Below are 23,309 nucleotides of genomic sequence, written 5' to 3' on the forward strand. Positions count from 1 at the left end.
TCAATTATTTTTCTTTATTAAGTTCAAACTGAGACATTCTGTATACAGCAAGTTGAGAAAGTAATAGCAGTGCATTTGGTTTAGCAATGGCGAATGAACGCACCATTTGCCACTGATTTGTGAACTTTTGTTGCGATGAGTTTTGTAGACCGATTATTATTTTCGGACGAGTTTCTCAGGAACACCGTGGAAGAAAACCCTTGAAAAAGAATTTTTGCCATTGCAGACATAAGCTAGATATACATAATACTACTGTCGTTCAGCAACTCTGTACAACTGGTAAGAAGGTTAAGACAATCTACAGATATACACCGGCCAGCAAGAACAGTCTGGGTTGACGTCTGAGTGTTCGCAGTTCTCTGAGTGGAAGGATTATCCGGCAAAAATTCTTACATCGAATTGTTTTTCAGATAAAGTGCACTTGCTATGGTCAGGACATGGTTGGACCGTAATCAACAACTAGAAAGCATTTCTAAACCACATCTACAAGTAGGAAAGGTGTTGTTGGTAAAATAGTCTATGGTGGGAGTAACCCATCATCTTTTTCTCACGGAAATGAAACCATGAATACAGATTATTACAGTGTTGAACTCTATTAAATTCACTGCAAAATTTTGCTGTTAGCCTAATATTATCGTAATGTTTCAAGAGAAGGTTAGCCGCATATTGACCAGAGGACAGGACAGCCAAGTCGAGGAGCAGTACAGGGAAGAAACTGTTAACAATGAACAAACCCTCGTACCGTATACTCACTTCAGCACATGATAGACAAACCCTCCCTAACGTTGTGATTCGGGCACATGGTCAGAGCACTCAGGCCTCTTTCTCCGCATTTTCTTCTACCTTCCTATCCCTGGGCTTGGCTACCGTGTACTCTGATCAATATGCGGCTGACCTAAGTGTAGGTTACTTTACGAACGCACTGGATAATCCTACAATTACTATTAAAATAACTATGAAAATAGAATCTATGCTCTTAATGGCGAAAATTAAGAAATAAAACCCACTATGATCATGGAAGCTAGTTTCCAGTTTAGACGTATATGTTTTGTTTGTATGTTCTTTGAATTGTAATTGAGAAGGTTATTTTGTGTATAAGAAAACAAAAGCTAATTCAAAGTGAGTTGATTGCTCAAATAAAATTTAATATGTTCAACAGTTATATATACTAAGTTCAAAATGTTTCTCATTGTCTTTATAACCTTGTTATATTCGTGTTTCAAAGGAATTCTTTGATGTTTCTCCTGATATTTTCTTTGTCAGGGCGACAATGTCCTTTGCCGTATTTTATTGAAATGCTAACTTTGTGGATTTGGCGTAATGTCAAAGTGAAAGGATTCCTGAAGAACCTCAACGGATGAACTTTCAGTTTTTTTTTTATACGTTGATTACGTTTTTCTCCCCCATCCTCCCAACTCGTATTGATTTCCTACCTAAAACGCTGGAGCTTCGCCAGGTCAAACTAAGGGAGATGAGTTCTTTCTTGCACCCCAAAAATCCCTGAAAAAAAAAAAAAAAAGACCAAGCGCTCGGTTGGAAATTCTCTTCTCAAGAAGATTTTCATTTTCTCGTGGGACGATGTGGCTTCTCCCTCCATCTTTATATTTCATGAATGATCCTCTTCTCTGGCGAAATTAACCGTTTATTCCCTTTGAAACAATCGCTTTTTCTTCTTTACTATAATAGAGTATCTATTGTGGCTGAGTACACGCTGCATGGTCGCACAATGATACTTCGAGGTTTTGTATTTTAGAAAGAAAAGTTTCAAGACATTTCTGGTATCGAAATTGACTACTATTGTAACATATGTATTTTTTGGAATATTCGTTATTAGGGTTTAAGGATGGGACAAGTGGCTCAGTGGTAGAGCTGTCATCTCTGGCGCTAGGTGTCCCTGGTTTGATTCCAGGCCAAATAAATGAAAATGGAATAAAATATTTCAATTTAACGTACCACTGCTATCCCCGTTTGGATAAGGGAGATTATGATCAAGGCAAGTGAACGATGATGGAACAATTGGTGGGATTAGGGTTGCCAACTGTTCGGTATTTTACCGGACAGTTCGGTTGAGTTGATTTTGAGTTTAACGTCTCTTTTCAGCAGCGAGGATGTATGAAACGTGGACCTACTGATTAACGTGGAATACGAACCACATGAGCTCCCGCCGGGAAACGAACCCGGGTCCTAGACAGTCCGGTATCCAGTACGATCTCAAAACCGTACATTAAATGTCCAGTAATTTTTCCTCATGCTAGTCTTGTGCTCTGTTTTATTCAGATAATTTTGGAGTGACGAAAGGAATCGTTTGCCGATAAACATGGTTAAAACAGAGGTTATAATTCGCTTTGATATCGACCTGTCTTGCGCGGAATTTGCTGAAGAATTGAAGGCGGGAAAATTTACCGAACTTACCAACTACTGAAGATCAAGAAAAGTACACTTTCAAGAGAGCAGTTAGCACTGGTTCGTCCTCAGCTATATCTTTCAACTAAATAATGCATCCAGATCCAGAAGAAATATGTAGGATTTTGAGATATTACCAGCCTCAGCAAAGCTAGTAGGATTTATTTTCCAAGTATACATATTTTGTTCATGCCATAATTATATTGCCAATTATATTTGCTTTTCTGTTTTAAATGCGATGCATTATTGATGGTAGACTACAAAAGTTACGTGTGCTGATCCAACCAAAACTGGAGGAACTAGGTTTAATAAATACTTCAAAAGTATCTAAAATTATTAAATTAGAACTTCCAATCGGTCAATTTTAAGTGAAGTAACCTTTTTTAGGTTGTTTACATTTTTGACGAGCGATGATGGCACTCTCTTAAGAGTATACGTACTCTAGGACGTGGTGTCCGGTATTTCCATTTTCAAAATTTGGAATTCCTATGTGGAATAAGAAGGTGGGAGGAGACATGAGTACCCGAGAAAACACAGGATACAATGTTGTCCACCACAAACTTACTTGACCGGATATTGAACAAGGGACCCCACGCACCAGAGGTAAGCGCTCTGCCACTGAATCAACGTGTCATCCTTCAGGCCATGTGAGTGAGTGGTGGATAACATCGTGTCTGGGCTTTATTCGGTTTCTTTCATTTCCTGTCACATTCTCATTCTACTAACTCTTTAAATGTTCATTCACTTGCATCCATCAGCTCCGCACCAAGTGGGTTCTTTGGTGGACAAACATCGTGTCCGTGGGTTCTCAGGGATCTCCTGTTTCCTCCCACTATCTTCACTTTACCATTTCATTCACTCTCACTACTGTCTTCCTTAAGCCACATTGCCACGTTAAATGAATCTTGTAGCTGTCATAAAAAAAAGAAACCTTTGCAACCCGATCTTTCTATTTATTCTTTACATTTTACAACTTCTTGAAGGCAAGAAAGGTTTCTCCACACATACAGCGCTGCACTCTAGTGGACAAACAGTGAACCTCCTCATTAAAAACGTGTATTTTGGCGCACTTCCCCTCCCTGTCCAAAAGAATCCGTTGTTTCGGAAGCGGCGAAATTGGTTTTTCTTTCAGGTCAGCGGGAGGGCGATAGCAGGTAGTAAGCAAGACGTCCCAGAAAGTTGCGCATCGTTCAACTCCTTGCAAGATGAAAAAAAAATGTTTTATGACCCTTTCAAGACTATGTGTACACGGTGAAATATGGTAGGGTTTCAAGATTTTTTTTTTTGTTGTTGTTGTTGTTGACAGCTACAAGTTCTTCCAACGTGACAATGTGGCTTTAGTGGCTACGCATAATTGTGGGATGTTACACTAATTAGAAAAAGAGAAACTTCAACTCATCACCCGCCACTTTCAACCAAAAGGGCATAATCGTGGGACGTTCGACTAGGAAATTCATTTAATTTTATTTTGGGATTTAGAACTGTATCTGGATTATATTATGAAGTAAATAAAACTACATAAATAAAAATAAAAGTGACTATGGTTGTGATTTCATACCTCTTCAACCACTCGGCTGATCTCGATCAAATTTTCAACATAGATGTGGTTCGGACCTGGGATAGTTTTTATCATTTCACTTTGAGAGTACAATTTGGGGCAGGAGGGAAAGTGGGAGATATATATATAAAAATGAACGAAAGTGACTGATATTAGTGTTAAATCTAGCTTTCGGAAGTGTGATAAGGAGTTATAACATACTTGATTCGATTACCCGCTTCGCTGGGTTGAAATAAAAACTTCAAATTTGCATTCTGTAGTAATGCGATTTAAGAGAAAGGTACCTTAATGTTGAGTTGACAAAACTTTTAACTTGCTAGTACTGCAGAGCAGTGGCGGTAATTGGACGTGAAATGTGGAGCCGTGGGCAAGACATGATCTGAATATTTGTATATCAATGTTAGTTTCCAGGGTTGTTTGTAACATTTTGTTTGACAAAAGGTTGTATAACTAATAGGATATATAATTAATATTTTTTTTCAGTTAAAATACCGTATGTCGTATTTGATATTTTATTAAGTATATTGACAAGACCAACGCAAGTATGTACTAGCCCTTTGTACTCTTAGACAACGAAGGTGTAAGAAGATATTTGATTCCTTGCTCACGAACATCTTAAAATTATGTCTGGAAAATTGTATGATCAAATTATTTAATAACAAATTTGCAAAACAAATAAACAGAAAGGATAATATTAATCATAGTAATGAATAATGAGGATTGTTTTGTATAAGTTATATTCAAACTGGGGATTAATGAACAACTTATATTTTTAATTGCACACATGCCATTAAATGTATGCTATTACTCTTAGAAAATGAAAGAAAGTAAACACTACAAGCATATGCTACGACATTTAAAGAAATACACATTTGCAATATTAATTAGTTTGAATTTCAATTAAAACTCAATCCTTGTAGTTTTCTTAACTCGGCGAAAAGACAAAAAAAAAAAAAAAAAAAAAAACAATACGTACCCACGCAACGGCAATCATATTATATATGGTACTATTTTTTCTATGAACCAGTAATACATATAAAAACTACATTTCCAAATGAAACTATATACATTAAGATATCACTTAAAAAAGTGGGGACAACTGCCCCCTCTTGCCCCCCTAATCGCCGACCCTGCTGCAGAGTATAACGAACAAGGCCCCTTTGTCAAAATTTGCATAGTATGAAATTTTAGTTTATTCTATTATTTTTAATCAACAACTTTAAAGAGCACAAGCGCGTATCAAGATAGATAGTCTGTAAGTACACTATGTAAGTACAATATAGTATTTGTAGCCAAGCGTTGGAACATTTAGTCAAAAGCGAATTCTTAAGTGCGCTACGGTACTTTACTACCAAAGAAAATATCTTCTGAAATTTCGATGGCGAAGAAATATTGGTGTTTGAAAATGCCTTGATAGAGGAAACGATACGGGAACTTCGTGTCTGAGATACTGAATTTAAAAAGCTTCGCCTAACAGACTTAAAATATTCACGACATGTACTTGGCGTCAGAATAGAGGCAAATTTCTTCGCTTGAATGTGACGCATAGGCTACCCAAACCACACAGGAAAGAAATACTATCAGAATAATAAAAAGTTGCATCTAGCTACCATCTACACTGTGTTTACCAAACCAACATCAGATGTTGAAACGGCAAGCAACGCTTTCATTATCCTTCACCAGATGGAGACACAAGACGAGGATCTACTGATTTTTTCAGAGAACAAAGAGATTATGAATTATTTGAATGTGTAAGCCCAAATGCCAAGCTGCATATTATTGTCTTCTTTCTTTATAAATCTTAAAAGTTCACTGTTCGGAACCAGTAATACTTTACAGGTAACCACAAAAAAAGTTTTAAGGAAATTGGTCTGAATATCCATTATCCGATCATTAACCTTTATCCAGTTACTATACTTTATCCGGATATTTCCCGTTATCGGATTTAATCCGTCGTTCGGATATTATCCATCATCCGGATGTTATTCGTTATCCGTCATTCGAATGTTATCCATTATCCGTCAACAGGATATTATCCTTTATCCGGATATTGTCAGTTAATCGTCATTCGGATACTATCCGGATATTTTCAGTTAATTGTCATTCGGATATTATCCGTTATCAAGGTATTATTCCTCATCCAAATTTTATCCGTTTCTTTAAAAACGGATATCGGATCTTTTTTTATCCGGATATCTTGGCCATCCTTAGTTTGGTTTACCAAAACCCCTTTATTTATTTACTCGGTTCGGACGGGTACAAACGTCCTTTGCTTTGTCCGTTCAGGAGTCAAAATAACGTTGAGAACTACTTGATCATCATCCATTTTGTACAGGGTACAGAGGGTTAACAGCTAAGAATAGAGTTCGTTGGTGGAGGTAATATTGAACCGGAAGTGATAGAAAGTTACCATTTCCAGTTTCAATGTTGATCACTAAATGTCGCCAACGCTGACCCTCGCGTTCTATTGGGTGGTGCAATTGATAGATCTAGGTTAAGTCTCACGACTCCTTGCGATCATTATAGTGGGCACGTGCCCCTAGTGAATGCGAGATCAATGAGAATAGTACTCCTAAACCTAAGTGAGCCCGAAATGGAAACTTTCTGGTAGTTTACACGTTTGTACGATTTAAAATTGGACATATATCTCTGTCCTATAAGAAGATTTGTCCAGCACCATCAAGCCGTTGGTTAATCAGTATGCTGACTCAAATACACTTTGTTTCTAGTAAATAACGAGATAACAGTATACCCCAGCAACTCAGATTGTGGTGTGTTGACTCTTAGGGGCCCACGAGCGTATACAATCGAGTTTCCATGTCAATTTTATTTATCATAAGGAAGAGTTCGGATTCAGGAGAGGTAAGGGCACAATACATGCAATTAGATTATTAAAGGTGATCAGTGAAAAGTTTATAAAAAAAAGGGAAAGAGGTGTATGCGGTATTTTTTGATCTAGAAAAGGCTTTTGACAGCGTGAATTGGAAATGCATGTTGGAAGTTCTAAAGAAGGTTGGGCTGGAATGGAAAGATCGAAGACTCTTAAGAAACTTATGTATGAGCAAACAAATCGTTGTTAGAATAGGGAAGAAATGACAGGGGAAAATGCACCTGGAAAGGGAGTTCGATAGGATGCTGTCCCTCGCCAACAATATTTAATATATATTTAGAAGAGATAGTGAAAAAGAGCCTACCAAATGAACAAGGCATTTCAGTAGAAGATAGAATGATTAGGTGTAGGCTATACAGTTTACAGACGATATTGTGCTTCTTGTGGAATATGAAAAGAAAACCAATAGGATGTTACAAAACTTGAGGAAGGGATGGAAAGAATATGGGATGAAAATAAATGTTAGGAAGACAAAATCCATGGTGATTGGAACGAATCAGTCGGTATCAAATATACAGGAGTAAAGCGGAGAAAATAGAACACGTGACTACTTTCCGATGCTTGGGTAGTATTATTAGTGATTATATGAAGTGCAAACGTGAAATAAAAGCAGGTATAGAAATGGCGAAAGAAGCCTTTTGGAGGAAGAAAAGAATATTTTGCGGGATCTTGAATATAGTTGAGGAAAAGACTCATGAAATGCTTCGTGTGGAGTATTGTACTGTATGGGGGCATAAACATAGACATCAGGCAAAAATGATGAAAAACGACTGGAAGCTTTCGAAATGTGGGTGTGGAGAAGAATGGAGAGAATTAAAGGGTCGAGCGTAAAACGAATGAGAGAGTATTAGAAATGGTGGGGGAGAAAAGAACAATTTTAGACATTATTAAAGAGGAAGAGAAACTGGTTGGGACATTAGCCACGGAGGAAGTGTATCAAAAGGGACGTGCTTGGAGGTATGATGGCAGGAAAGAAAGGGAGATGACGAAGGAGACTACAATTAATGGACGATATCAAAACAGAAAAATCGCACGTGAAGACGAAGGGATTAGTGGAAGATTGTGGAGCATGAAAGCCTCTTAGCTGCGGAAAGTGACCTGCCAATACTGGCAAAATACCTATGATGATAATTATATATCTTATAAAGGAATATCCTGGGTTCCTCAAAATGCACATCATATCCAAGGAGTTCTCAAAAGCATGAATCTTTAGATCTCCTGACAAGTCTAGTTTCCTTTCATATGATTGCATCTTTAGTCTGAAACTCTGAAGGACTAAGCTGTGTATGTATACAATTAGTAGTGTGTCGACAAATTACAGGATGAAAGTGGAAACAATAAACTCCTGTAAATGAGAGATTGATTTCGAAGATGCATACAAGTTTCTCCAATCTAGATACTTGATGGAATACTATAGGCGTCAAATACCAGTGTTGACCTACACGCTTTCAGCTCATCAATTGTTGTAAAACGATAACAAAAGGAGATCCAAGAGCGTTGAATTGTTTTTATTGTTGTCTCAAAGTAGGCTACCTTTTAGAAAACTAATCATAATAGAGATTTTCCATGAAGAATAACGCTTCCTAAATTGTCAACTCAGAAACAAATTAAAAAGGCAACAAATGCTTTAAAAAAAGTTAAAGAAAAAAACATGAATGTTATTTACACGCTGCTCTTTTGATTGTTGTGGAAGAACAATTCCTTTCAATTTTACTAGTAGAAAAAAATGGACACACACAAATGTTTAACTGTTGAGGTTTGTGCTATCTTCATTTTATTCTCTGATGTTGATAATGAATGATATGAGACAGAAGACGTGTATGCAAAATATTTCTTCTTTTCACTTCCCATGACAGGTAACATCCATCGCAGAAAGGCCCGAACTTTCATCTTTTATTGTATGATTCATGAAGTACTTTGGAAACCTGTCCACTTTTTCCATTCTTCTTAAGGGCTATTGTTCTAGATGAAATATTTACCTCTGATCGTCAATTATTTCTTTTGTTCCTGTCATTGAGTCGCAAAATAGCTGGCATTTTGAATCGGGTTGTTTTTCTTTGGTTCTACCTGGTTTCGATGTCTGCCTCTAGGTGACAGATTTAGATCACAGGAGTATAAAAAAAAAAAAAGTGTCAAGAGAGGCATGTTGTAAGAAAGAAAAAAAAGCAACTACTCAAAATCTCGTTTTACCATGGAATGCGGCTTGGTTAGTTACATTGGGTGTTCATCTTAAAATGTGTGGGTGTTTTGTCGTGCTGAATTCGGCCAGTTCATCAGTGTGGCTACCTCCAGGAAAAGATGTTACAACTCTAATTAATGAATTCTACAATATATCTATTATCAGTGTTCAACAGAAAAGAAAATCTTAAAAAAAAAAAGACATAATGGGGCGTTAAGAGCTCACGAAATTCAAATCCAATTACCAAAGTTACAAGATAAAGAGACAAAGTTTATTGGTTATGATTTGAATACATGGGGGTCACGGTGACTGTGTGGTAGGGCGCTTACCTCTAGTGCATGAGGTACCTGGTTCTATCCCCGGCCAAGTAAGCTTGTGGTGAACATATCGTGTCCATGGGATTCTCGGGGTACTCCCACATTCTCATCCCACAATTCTTATTCATCATTTACTTCCCTTAACCCTCGGACTACCAACCGGGGATACTTTGTGCCCCCTATAGTATATTTTCTGTAATTATTCTTTACTTTAAAATTGTAAGAAAACATGTGATTGCTCATCATGTTTAGCTAAAGTGTATACCTTGAGGTGCAGGTGGTTCACATTGGACATTAGTGTCTCATAAAATTTACTCTTTTAAGTTGGTGGGCACGAAGTACCCTCCCGTTGGTAGGAGATATTACTGACATTCAGTAGTGTCACTCCTAGATGGTAGTATAATAGCTAGCTGCATCTTGCCTTCACTGAATCTGGTGGTTAGTCTTATTCCACGTACTGTTCATTTTGAGACCCACGTTAGTGTGTCTTACAAATTTACTATTTTAAGTTGGTGGACCTAAAATACTCCCGTTGGTATATGCGACATATTTCGAAGTGTCACTCCTAGAGGGCAGCTTAATAAATAACTGTTAGTCTTTATCCGGTGTACTGTTTACTTCAGTCTCTGAAGATTTTTGTGCGAGTTTCTATTCTGTTCTTTTCGCGAGATATGTTTAAGTTAACAGGTGGGCACAAAATGACCACCCCGTTTGGTAATTCGCGTTACAAAAACAAATCCTAGGTAGTGCGAGGGTTAATCATCGTCTTTCCCTTTGCCCAAAGGGCATAATCGTGGGACGTTAAGCTGAAAGAAGGTAAATAAAAAAAACTTAAAGCTTGGGACAGGTTACATTCTTTTTTTTTCTTTCTTTTTAGAGCTCTACTGAAGTTTTAAAATACAGCCAAAAACTAATGCCAAACATAGCCCTCTTATTTTTTATAGCTGCTCCAGTGTAGCGCAGCGCTGGAGCTCTTAGTCCCCTACATAACTATAATAGTAGTGTCGCTGCTATTGTCTTTCATTGTAATCGCTTGTAAATAAATCCTCTTTATAAATTCTCGTGGCTATAATTGTAAGCAGTACTAATTTTTGTAAACAGAGCCATGTGCAGAATATTAAAATATTCAAGAACAGTTTCTGAACGTATAAATTCATTATGCACACGCCCGCCACGTGAACTTTATGGTGGTCAAACACCGTGCTCGTGAGATTTCTCGGAGTTCTCCCGTTTCCTCCCACTTTCTTCATGCCACCATTTCATTCATTTCTCATCATCACCGTCTCCTTTAGCCTAGCCGGCATAAACATGGGACGTAAAACTCAAAGATTATTTTTTTTTATTATACACATCAGAAGTTTACGTATATTCCGAACACTCTTTTTGATATGCTAATCATTATTCAAAAGTAGTTTGTAAAAAGCGTCAAAAATGTTCAAACTATTATTTTTCAAGAACATTCACGGTGAGAGCAGTTGGCGAAATTTCTGACCCCGTAATTTCCACAGCCTAGGTTTCGTATTAGGAAACTGATTAGACACCAAAACAACCGAAAGCTCATCCGTGGCCCTGTGGTTAGTATGTGTGCCCTCACAATGGGAGTCCCAGATTCGATTCCTTGTTAGAGTTTATGCAGTTTGAAAATCACATTAAGCTGTAGAGATCTGCGTCTCCTATCACCTGCGTACTGAGAAAGAAAATTAAGTAAATTAGAAATCAATCAACAATCAACCAACCAAAAACAACCGAGTCTTTTTTTCTCGGTTTCCTTCTCAGAAAGCTATGCGTTTCCAGTTATTGCGGTGAAATGAATTGACCAATGAAGAACGTACCTGTTTGCAAATAAGATTTTACAAGAGAAGCAGCAGCTGATCGGGAACACAACAAGCTATTACGGGGAAGGAAGATTATAGGGAACGTAAGTGCTAGTATTGATTAAGGACTTATACAGGGTGTTTCAAAACAACACTGATAACCTTTGAAGATGGTTCATAACATTAAGATAAGACAAAAAAGTATAGACCATCCTGGGTGCACAAATGCTTCCTTTCGGAATTATAGGCTGCCAAAAACATTTAAAAGAATAAACTTTAAAGGTCCATAGCTCCAAAACTATGCTATCCAAAAATGCTCGTTTCAGAATTTTAAGGTATTCGCGCAACAATGTTTACAGAGGGAGTTTGGCTACGGGCATATAATTTGAAATATTCACCAACTACCTCTATAAAAATTGTTGCGTGAGCACCTTAGGATTCTGAAACATGTATTTCTGAATAGCGTACATATTAGATCCTAAGTGAAATCTTGACCCGACTACGGTAGGACCCATAGTTTTGGAGATATAGGCCTTGAGGCTTCTTTCAGATTGATCCGGCGATTTGCCGTCGCCGTTTCCGGCAGTTTTCCGGTTGAGAAGTGTACCCTTTCATATTACCCAGCGTTTTGCCGTGGATGAAAAATATGCGAGCAGAGTTGCTGTGCAACTGAAGAAACAAAACCTTGTGACTCTTGTCGTGTTGTTGTGGTTACAATGGACGGATGCAAAAGGTGTCTTCTTCTAGCCTTGTTAGGACAGACAGAGAAAAAAAAAGTCAGACACACATATGGGTTTACCACTTTTTAGAGAAATGGTATCTTGAATGAGATTTTTCTATACTGTTTCCACAATTGATAGACTTGAGCAAAATAGCGGCCAGGTTCTGGATATTTAAAATATCATCTCGGTATTCACCTATTGTGACTGGGAAAACCAGGATAAAGTCCTTTCAGGATAGTCGGTGGTTGAGATCTATCCGAGAATCCAGTGGTGGATCTAGAAGTTAAAAACTGGGGGGCTGTCAGACCCCAAACTATGAGAAGTATATCATGAGTTTACTATAAAGTTTCAAAGATATGTATAGAGCTCCCCCGTGGCTAAGCGGTTAGCGTACGCGCCTTTGGCGTGGGAGACCCGGGTTCGATTCCCGGCGGGAGCTCATGTGGTTCGGATTCCACGTTCATCAGTAGGTCCACGTCTCATATAGCCTCGCTGCTGAAAGGGGCGCTAAACTAAAATCAACTCAAAAATATGTATATAAATAATAGCTTAAATTATTTTCGTCACTCTGAAAACTGGGGGCCTAGGACCCCCAGACCCCGGGCTAGATCCGCCACTGCCAGAATCCCAAGTCAACACTCAACCACTGAGCCCAAGGCTGATCTGTAGGCATTATTATTATTATTATTATTATTATTACTATTACTATTATTATTATAATACTTCGGGTTTATTCTTTTGTTTTAAGCGTTCCGACTACTGACTCAAGTCTTTAAAGTACTGCTCTAGTCCCTGTATTCAAAGGACTATTCAAGAATTTATAACCATAAAAGTGTTAAAGATAATTATAAAATATATAAAGTACGGTATATTTATCAAATATCACACCATGAATTCTCTTTTGCTTTGCGAAAGTACATAAAGGTATTATTGCAAATATGCAATATTGCTGAAATATTTTATAGTGTATATTTAAATTTTGGGGCACCACAAATTTATAGAATTACAAGCTCATTTATCCAGTGCTAACCGGACATTTATTTTTCACAATCTTCTATTACATAGAAAAAAATAATTTATATTGATTTGGACTCTTTAATCAACGACCTATGTATTAGACACTTCGGTAGTATCGGTCGTTTTCGATTATTTTTACATGTGATTTTTTCCCATATATTAAATGTAACAAGTTTGGTTAAAATTATTCCAGGTGTCCTAATATAAACACGTAAAATACACGCATCCTTATTATCGCAGCCACTCTCTACTCTTTCCTGGCAACGCTTGCTTCCTCCCCCAACATCCAATCCGGCAGTTTGCCGTGTATATGTGAAGAGCTTCATTGCTTGTAATGTCCCGCTTCGCTATACACGGCGGTTTGCTGCACCGGATTCTAGCAGGGAGATCCGGTCGTTTTTCCTCGCCGGATAAATGGACGGTAACCGCCGTGCATATGTGAAAAGCTCCATTGCTTGCAATGTCTTTCTACCCTGTCCGGCAATTTGCCGTCGACGTACACGGCAGTTCGCCGGAATATGAGAAAAGGCTCTTAAAGTTCATTTTTTTTTTCAGCAGCCTATAACTCTGAAAGGAAGCATTTGTGCACTCAGGTAGGTCAGTACTTTTTGTCTTATCTTGGTGTAGGAATCGCCTTCCAAACGTTGTCGGTGTTGTTTTGAAGCACCCTGTATTTAGCATCGGTCATAAACACTTTTCGTTACATAGGGTACTAATGAATTCCGTGTAATAAATTTAAGAGGTATTCCAAAGTCCATTCAATAAATAACCGAAAAAGTTGTATTAAACATTCAAAACTTCGACAAAGTTTGTGCCTTTTTGTTATTTATGGTGGTGCTCTAGAGCTATTATCAGATGGACCTGGCACGCCTGCCTCGGGGAACGGGATGCTGGGAATCAGTGAAACAAAATGGCGTCATTCTTGCTGGTTTTCATTCACGCGAAGCAGCGGAATGTAATTAGATTTATTTTACCTAAAGAGTTGAAACCAATCGAAAGATGAACATTAGTGTCGGATCATCCTGCTTTATCGTTCATGACGTACTGATGTTCCAGAAAGTGGTTCCGAAACATTTGACATGAGGAATAAAAGAGTACGCACGGAGCTTTTGAGGGAATACGAGGCTGAAGCGGAGGAATTTCTTCTTCACAGTGTTGAACATCACTACGTCATGAGGGGTATAGTGGGCTGATCGGACACCAATGTCGATGTTTTGATTGGTTTCAACTGGCTTCAACCTTTCAGCAAACACAAATCTGATGACACTCCACTGATCCACGTTGGTTCAAGCGTGCAAGAGTGCCGCCATCTTGTTTCGCTGATTCTCAGCATCCTGTTCACGAGGCAGGCGTGCCAGGCCAATTTGATAATCCTTCTAGGATATCACCAAAAAATAACAAAGACGCACGAACTTTGTCCAAGTTTTGTATTTTTTTATACAACTTTTATTGAATGGATCTTGTACCAAATTTAAAAATAATGATAAACATGGGTTGGAAATCACTTCTTTTCAAAATACAAAAAAGCCGAAAATTCGAGATGATATTTTCTTTTATCGCTCTGGCTCGAGATTTATGGAGCATATGGCGAGCTGTTGATGGAATTATACAAGAATAGTATACACTCTAAGTATCAGTTTCACAACCCTCTGGTACCCACCAACGAATACTCAAATTAATACTTAAAAGTGTATTCACGTACTCCAAATTTTCACAATTCATTATACCGACCGGTAACCGGAGATTGTGAACCATGAATATTTAGATACATGTTTCCTGACGAGTTCCTTGAACATTTGCAAGAGGTCCTACAATTTTCAAGCGAGAGCGTTTATTTTTAAGTGCACTGAGAAAAATCCCTTATTCGGACAGCGGTATATTGTACAAATATATGGAATACATCTGTTTACTACAAAAATCTGTATGTACTGCCTTTTTCCCGCTTAAATGTTACATTGTGCCGCCGCAGGATGTCTGACATCTAAGTCTTCCGTATATTACATACGTAAATCAGCTATATATAGATTTATGTTACATACGTCCACCTGTATGTGAGATCCTGACCGCCTATACACAGTGCTTTCTTTCATACGGAAAGTACGTACAGATGGAACATTTATGCGGAAAGTATTATAAAACATACGTTTTCAGTTATTCGTTTTCTGCAGGTGTTACATATAGTAGTACATGTATTCGTAAAAAATGAAATGAAATCTTTGAGTTTTACGTCCCACGGTTATGCCGGTTAGGCTAAAGGAGACGGTGATGATGAGTGATGAATGAAATGGTGGAATGAAAAAAGTGGGAGGAAACGGGAGAACCCCGAAAAAGCCCACGCACGCAGTGTTTGTCCACCACAAAGTTCACTTGGCGGGGCTGGGATCGAACCCGGGACCCCAAGCACCAGAGGTGAACGCTCTACCACTGAGCCACCGCGGCCCCTCATGTATTCGTTTGCAACCCTGCATATTTATTTAGACGTCAAGTTTATATTCTCCATGTACTTCAATCTATCCTGTAAACATTCGTTTTTGTTTGGTGTTCGTCTGATTTGTACGCCCTGAGCAACTGTAATTTTCGTAAACGCTTGCAAATTCATAAATTGGTACTCCATCGACAACAAAGATGACCGCCATTTAGGAACATTTGCACATACGAAAATGTGAATGATGTTATTGACCTTCTTATACACACGGTTCGTGACACTTAAATTTTTATAAATTTCGAAGATGGTCGAGCAACCATTTTCACTATTTTTGGACCACTTCAGATGGATTGACCCCTGAATGACTACGTATCCCAATTTATTTGGTGGGCATATACTTACAAGGAACGGACATGAACATGTCATGCGGACATCCAAATTCAACCTAGTCCATTCGATAAATATAATAAAGATATGTTCACGCACAAAAAATTAGGTGGCATGGACAACGGAGTAAGTCCCTAGGGCCCGTTAAACATGTTAGTGTAAAGAAAATCTTAGACTAGCACTGAAATAGCTATTGCATCAACATTGTTCATTGGAAAGTCATGGTTTATAGGTCATTCCCTTCAGCATGTGTACCAAGTTTCGTATTGATATACGGAATAGATACAAGGAAAAAGCTTGTATAGCAATACATGCTTTTCCCTCATACCTATTCTATCAATACGAAAGTTGGTACACACACTTATTCCCTATAGTATTTTTCGAGGTACATTTGGATTGGGTGTGTTTATTCGGGGCAATTCCAGAGGGATCCAAAGTTGATGGAAGGGATTTCTACAAGGAATTTTCCAGACGTTCTTCCAATTTTCCCTGTTCAAGTGCGTCATGGGCCCCAATACGTAGCCTCTGGAAAACTTGTTTCATGGTGAAGAGAAAGAACTATAAACCCTGAGTTTCTAATGTACAGTGTTGATGCAATAGCTATTTCACTGTGAGTCTACGATTTTCTTTATACTAACATGCTAATGGGCCCCAGAGACTTACTTCGTTGTCCAGGGCATTTTTTTTTTTTTTTTTTTTTTGTGCATGAACATATCTTATGTTTACCGAACGGACTAGGTTAGATTAGGATGTCCGGATGATACGTTCATGTCCATTTCTTGGGAGTTTGTGACGTCCAACTTTAGTCCATCCCTGTTTGTGTTGCTATAGTGGATTTCCCACCAGAGTGGATATTTCGTTGACATCAACTTAACACACGAGTTCCCACTGCGAATCAAGCCTGCTATCCGGCACCAAAGGCGTGTATGTAAACGATGTAGCCACGTAGTTTGATGCCACGCCAAAGGAAAGCGAACTTAAATTGGTCCAACAGCTTATGCATTGCTGGTAAAATATCTTGCGTAGAACATGTACATTTTTATTGGCGACTATACAACAAAATGAAGAATTGGTATTGGGAAGTCATCTAGGACTTACGTACTTAACAAAAGGGTACAGATAAAGCATATTCAGTCGCACTTCTACTACTTTCCATAGAAATTAAAAAGTTCTAAAGGATGCACAACTAACAGCCAATCAGATATAGTAAATGTCGTGAAAGAGTATGCTCTTGTCGATGTTCACGACATCACAGACAAAGGAAGAAAGCTGTTCATCAGGGTTAGCGGATTTGCGAAGGAAAAATAAAGAAAAAATAGACGAATGCAATGCAACATTGAAATACATCAATAAACTATTATTTATTATTGGAAATAACATGGGTTTGTAATTTAATTCAAAAGCTTACTAAAACACTGTTCCTTTGGCAGTTTATGCGTTACCCTAAACTTATATGTACACGTATGAGGATTCTTATACGGCTAGCAACCCTGCGCAATGCTATTCTTTCTCTGCATCCGAAATCTCCCACTAGTTCCGCTCCGTGATTTCAAGTTATTCTCAGAATCTATTGTCTGTGTTCAGAAAGTACCTTTACAACACTCATCTGATTGGACTGGATGAAAACAGATCAAAATTTTTAGTAATGATGATGGCTCGGGATTCGAACTAAAAGTCTCCCGATTCTAGGAGTTTTAAAACGTAGTCTCAGGAACAAAATATTCTGGATTATCTTCACTTAGTAGAAGAGTCTGTCGATTTTCCAGGATAAAGACATGAATTCACTAGGAAGGGTTAGAACCACGAGTTCTCAAAGTGCCCTAGGCTGAAAGAACTAATCTCGTTCCGGTTCCAGGCACTATTAAACGATTTGACTAAGACAAAGGAAAACCTCGATACAACTTTCAAGAGAGATTCTGAGAAGAAAGAAGAATGAACAAAAAGAGTTTCCACACTTCCAGCGAGATATAACTTAGTGTAGTTGGAACTGTGCCAATTCTCGACTACTTTCCCCTTAAGATATTGAGGTGGATAAAATGATACTTCGTAAATTTTCCCTGTTTAAACAAACTATTTCCGATATTTAAGTGTGTCTTATTAATTCTTAATGATTTTCTTATTTTTTGGTAAGACCTACTCGCTAGTCTAGTGCACTGGTTCTCAACTGCTGTATCGCGACACACGGGTGTATCGCGCAATCTCATAAGATGTGTCATCAAATTTCAATAATTTAACGAACCGATCAGTTAGAATCAATTTTGAGCTAGACTATACCAGTGAACGCCTCCAACGGCAGAAACAATGCCCAGTATCGCATAGAGACACTATTTAAAAGAAACTTTTAATCTTACACTATTATAAGTGTCGTACATAAGTAGAGTTTCTGGATTTTAACCCCTTAAGGAGGATGTTACAAGTTATGTTAAGATATATGATATATACACAAAAATCATGTATGTTCTGAAAGGATATGATACTGTTTGCTTGAACTCCCCTTGATGAAACTGGCTATTATAATTTATACATGATTTTAATCAGGCCCGTAGCCAGCCTGATTTATTAGGGGCGGGGGTAGAAATGAAGACTGAGGGGGCAATGATAAAGACATCAAAGAACACCATAAAATTGTACATGTATTTATTATTTACAGAATCTGTATTTATTTTTGAACTAGCAGCGTTCACCCCGCTTCGCTGCGGTCACCCCGGAACGCAATAAACTTTGTTACTTAGATAATTTTTACTTTTTCGCTTTCAAGTGATATGATAAAAACCATAGAAGATTGCAGTAAATCTTAACATTATATCGCCTGTCATTTATGTTAACCCGCCCCGCTTCGCTGCGGTCATCCCGGAAGTTTTCGCTTTCAAGTGATATGATAAAAACCATAGTAGATTGCAGTAAATGTTAACATTATATCGCCTGTCATTTATGTTAACCCGCCGAGTGACACGGTCATGCGGGTTGCATATAAATACGTTTATTTTTACCTATGATGAACTAACAAAGGATTTGTACGTTATGGACACTTGAATGGTCAATTATCTCAAGACACTGGTAATTAAAAATTAAAGTAATATGATAAAAACCATCTAGGGTCCAAATCCTAATAACCCCCCAAAAATAAAAGAAATTGGTTCAGCCGTATTAGCGTGATGAGGGAACAAAGGATTTGTGCGTTCTCTTTTATATATATAGATTATCGAAACCATATATTTTTCTTTCGTTTTTGTGTGCTTAATACAAGTTCTTTGGGAGGTTTTTTCTTTCATATTAATAATTAAAATTGAAGTAATTATTTTTGTAAACATTAGAATACAATTATATTAAAGCAATTTTAGATTATATCAATACAAAATAGGAAAAAATGAAATGAAACCTTTAAGTTTTACGTCCCACGATTATGCCGGTTAGGCTAAAGGAGACGGTGATGATGAGAGATGAAGGAAATTATGGAATGAAGAAAGTGGGAGGGAACGGGAAAACCCACGAGCACAGTGTTTGTCCACCACAAAGTCCACACGGCACGAACTGGGATCGAACCAGGAACCCCAAGCGCCGGAGGTGAACGCTCTAACATTGAGCCACCGCGCCCCCACAATACAAAATAGAAGTATATGTTTTATTCAGCGTTTGCATTCAATTTTCTACCTTCAAAAATAAGCGAAACACTACAGTTTATTTATATTCACAACTAACGTTGTGAACTATGATACTGTTGATTGGAAGTGACCTGGTATCCTTGTCATAGTTGCAACAATGGGGTACGGTTTGAAATTCTTGAAATGGGTAAAAGCAATGTAAGATGTTCGGTTCATCTAGCAAGAAACATATAATTTTACACAGAAATGAGTAGAATTCGCAAAGTAGAATTAATAGATATAATTGCAAGAATTTCATTGGTTTTGGGTCAGTTTGAAAATTCTCTTCAGCGTTATTTTTAGAGGAAGGCAAAAATTATTTAGGGGGCAGTGCTCCCTCTACCCTCTTCCTGGCTACGGGCCTAAATTTAATTTTTGAAAAATCGAACAAGTGTGTCGCGTTGTCATACGCGTACGGTAAAATATGCCATCAGTTAAACTAGGTTGAGAACCACTGGTATAGTGGATAGAGCGCGCGAAACTAACGCATGTGGTCCTAGGTTTCGGGACCCCTTTTGGTAATTTAGCAAAAAGCAAGCTTTAATTTATTTAATGAACTTCAGAAAATAGACAAACAGCCTTCGCAACAAAACAGATAGGTACTTACTAGATTTACACATTATATATATATATTTTTTTAATAATTACAATATTACATTTCTATGTGAATTATTTTCTAATTCGTTCGTAAAATTTGACGTTATTCACCGTATCTGTGTCTTCAATGCGTACAATTTTCCCCTCCGAGGTTGGGGCTCTTAAGTACCTGTCTAGTTTGCTTATGAAAAAAGTAAGTTCGGGCACTTAGGCACTCTTAAGAGACAGAAAATCCTAGATCCGTTTTTACAGAAAAATTGGTATACTAAAAAAATAAATAAGTAAATAAAATAAATAAATAAATAAAATGCAAGGTTGCTAGTATTATACCAGTTGTCACATGAGAACAGCACCAATATATATACTGATAATCAGCTACAACAATGTAATTTTATTGAATACCTTCACGACTATATTGTTATTTAATTTACAAAAATTCTCTAAGATAGTAATTTCTGCTTATTATTAACAACAACGGTGTAAAAAATGGTGTAAGTGATTTTGGAGACGTCTAGTTTTTCAAATATTATTAATAGACCATTAATGACAGAGTGCTCGTTAAATGTTAATATTTACAATGCAAGAGGTTATAAACGGTGACAATTATTATTGTTGTGACATGCACATTTTATTGGTTACTGTTGTAGAAAAGTGCGCAACGGAAGTGAGCTTATTTCTCTGCTAAAAAACTTTAAAATCACCAAGTGGACATTATACTACTTTATATTTGTATGCTGGCTACGATCTGGAGAACATCGACCCACTTACTGCAGAAGGATCATTTCCGTAGTATCATTTCTCAGTGCATAAATGCCGAAGTTCAGTACTGCGTGCACTGCCCAGGCTCGATTCCCACTGGGAGAGCAACGAACGCTTTATAATGGTCGGAATTCATTTAAAAAAAAAGAAATGAAGCCCATATTTCATATGGCTGAAAAAGAAAGAATAAAATTCAACATATTCTTTTCAGTGCTTAAAATAGGAGTAATTCGGGAAAAATTAAACACTTTACGTAAATGTATTGACTAAAGGTAAACATAAATCTAGAATTACTGCTTGGAAGAAATGAAATTTTGGGTCTAAGTGTTGATGACAGCCATGCTTACTAAGAAATTCCTAGATTCCTCACACAACAAAAGTTGAGGTGGTATCAATAAATGCAGCTAAGTACTTCCTTTCGAAATTTCTTTCAATGTCCCCACTGTTAACATTTGGAGTTTAAAACAGTTTCGTCGCTGTACCTAGAAACTTCTTTAAACAAGAATTTTAGGAATGAACTAAAAAAAATGGATCAAAAAATTGCGATCTTGGCCAATATATAGTTTCTGGATGAGAGGCCACATAAGTTCGGAACTGCTCCTAAACCGAGTTTTCGTATTTTTTACGGAATAAGCACAACACTGAGTAAATTGTTAGCTTTGGTTTAGCTACACTATATGTAGTTCTCGAGATATAAGGATTACAAGAATTTTTTTGACTGAAATATATTGGATCTTTTGATCCAAATAAATAAATTCATACCGGTACTTAATATTGGAAATACATTATAATGCGTACTATTACGCAGGCTACGAAACAGATACATCGAAGGATTATAGGTCACAACTGTATTTGGCCAGCCGACGATTTAAATTGCCATTATTTCAAAACCAGCGTGTACTGTTTCACAGAGATGGAGTGGATCAGTGGGTCGTGGGTCAAGTGCATCAAGATTTGTTAGCGGGTCAGTGAGTTAACAGAACGTGACCCACTGCGGCCCACCGTGACTCAATCTGACCCATCGATTCATTCTGCTCAGTGCATTGTAGACAGCGTCTTCTTAACACTGGTGAATTTTACTTTCAAGGCTCCATTTTTCTTTGTTTTTCATTTGTTTCTACTTACTTACCTGAGATGAGTATATAAAAAGGAACTTCAGGCCCCTTTGCATATTGATATTTGTAATTGTAATAATAGCAATAGGACTTACTACTTGGCTTTCGAGAAACAGCCCGTGCATTTTTGAGGAGCTGACTATTGGAAAAATATATTTTTTAATCAGCTCTAATACATGAAATATTATATAAAAAGTTGAATGTAACTATGTGTGTGTGATAATCACGGACAAATATAAAAGCCAAATGAAATTACCTTTGGTGGGAAGTGGGGTTCCGAATTTGGGCGAAAAATTGGGCATCTCACAAGCCGTTCAACTTAGGGAGCTGAAATTCAGTATATTAACATTTTATTAAGTGGGTCATGCTGTATGATGGGTCAGAATGAGTCATGGTGTGTGGTGGGTCATGGATCAGAGTCGGACATGGTGGGTCGTTCGTCTTGGTGGATGGTGGATCAGTGGGTCATGGGTCAACTCTTCAATCACCCACGACGTCTCCTACTGTCTCAGCTTCCAACTGCCTCACCAACAGTGAACACTGAAGTATGATGCTCTTTTCTTTAGCGCCTGGTTTTGACGCTGCTTAATCAACATTTCACGTATCTTCGATATTGAAAGAGGATATTCAATTCCAAACACGCTTCGGCATTACAACATGGGTTAGATGCACAATAACTTTTTAAACTTAGCAACTTGTCATGTATATTAAATTATTTTCGGCCCACATTCTACCTCCAGTACAACGTTCGTACCAGGGGTGAGCGCTCTGCTATTGAGCTACCGTGGATACATATTGTGCCAAGTTCTCTGGACTCACTCTCACTCACTTGCATAAATCATGACTTCTTTACCCACAGAACAGACATGATATTAAACAACAACAACAAAAAATCATTCTACTTGAACTCCACCTTGAAATATTTGAAAGAAACACATGAATATTAAAAAGAAGCCACTCGAAGTTGATTTGTATCTGACTATTTCCTAGTATTCTTTCCTGAATGCAAACTGTAGCTTGTTTCCCTAGCATAGCTTGATCGAGTCATAAAACAAAACAGGCGCACACCGTAGTCTAGCGGTTAGAGCGTCGGACTCACGGCCAGGTGGTTCCGGCTGATGCTTTCCAATTCTCGACGTCCATCTAGCGTCGTGAGGCGAACTGGGAAATCACGTGAATAAAAGACGTGACGACCACTAGGTCTAGAATACTCCTAATACCTCTGTTAGAGACAGGGTGACGCAGTGCGCTGACTACGTGTTCGTCGCTAGGCTGGATGTAGTTCAGCCTGTCGCTAACAGATGGCGTTGGAGTTGCTCAAGCTCACAAAGGAGGGAAGGATAATATGACCAGTTTCATTCCTATTATATTTAAGCGGTTATTTAACCAGGGCCAGTAGCATGATTCTGCAATCCAGTGACCTTTCTTGAAGGGGAAATAATGTGGTGAGGAATGACCTATAATGTGGTAATTGATCTTGGGTGA

The 23,309-nt window shown here is 37.8% G+C and overlaps 1 protein-coding gene across 2 annotated transcripts in view; it reads right to left on the reverse strand.

Moving 5' to 3' along the window:
• LOC145674476 (uncharacterized) overlaps positions 1–23,309 on the reverse strand; it is a 1,412,137-nt gene that overhangs the window by 1,015,560 nt on the left and 373,268 nt on the right. The gene's annotated exons all lie outside the window — the stretch shown is intronic.

The sequence above is a fragment of the Thermobia domestica genome, chromosome 17 (assembly GCF_964235325.1).
Source record: "Thermobia domestica chromosome 17, izTheDome1.hap1.1, whole genome shotgun sequence".
NCBI classification, from domain to species: Eukaryota; Metazoa; Arthropoda; class Insecta; order Zygentoma; family Lepismatidae; genus Thermobia; species Thermobia domestica.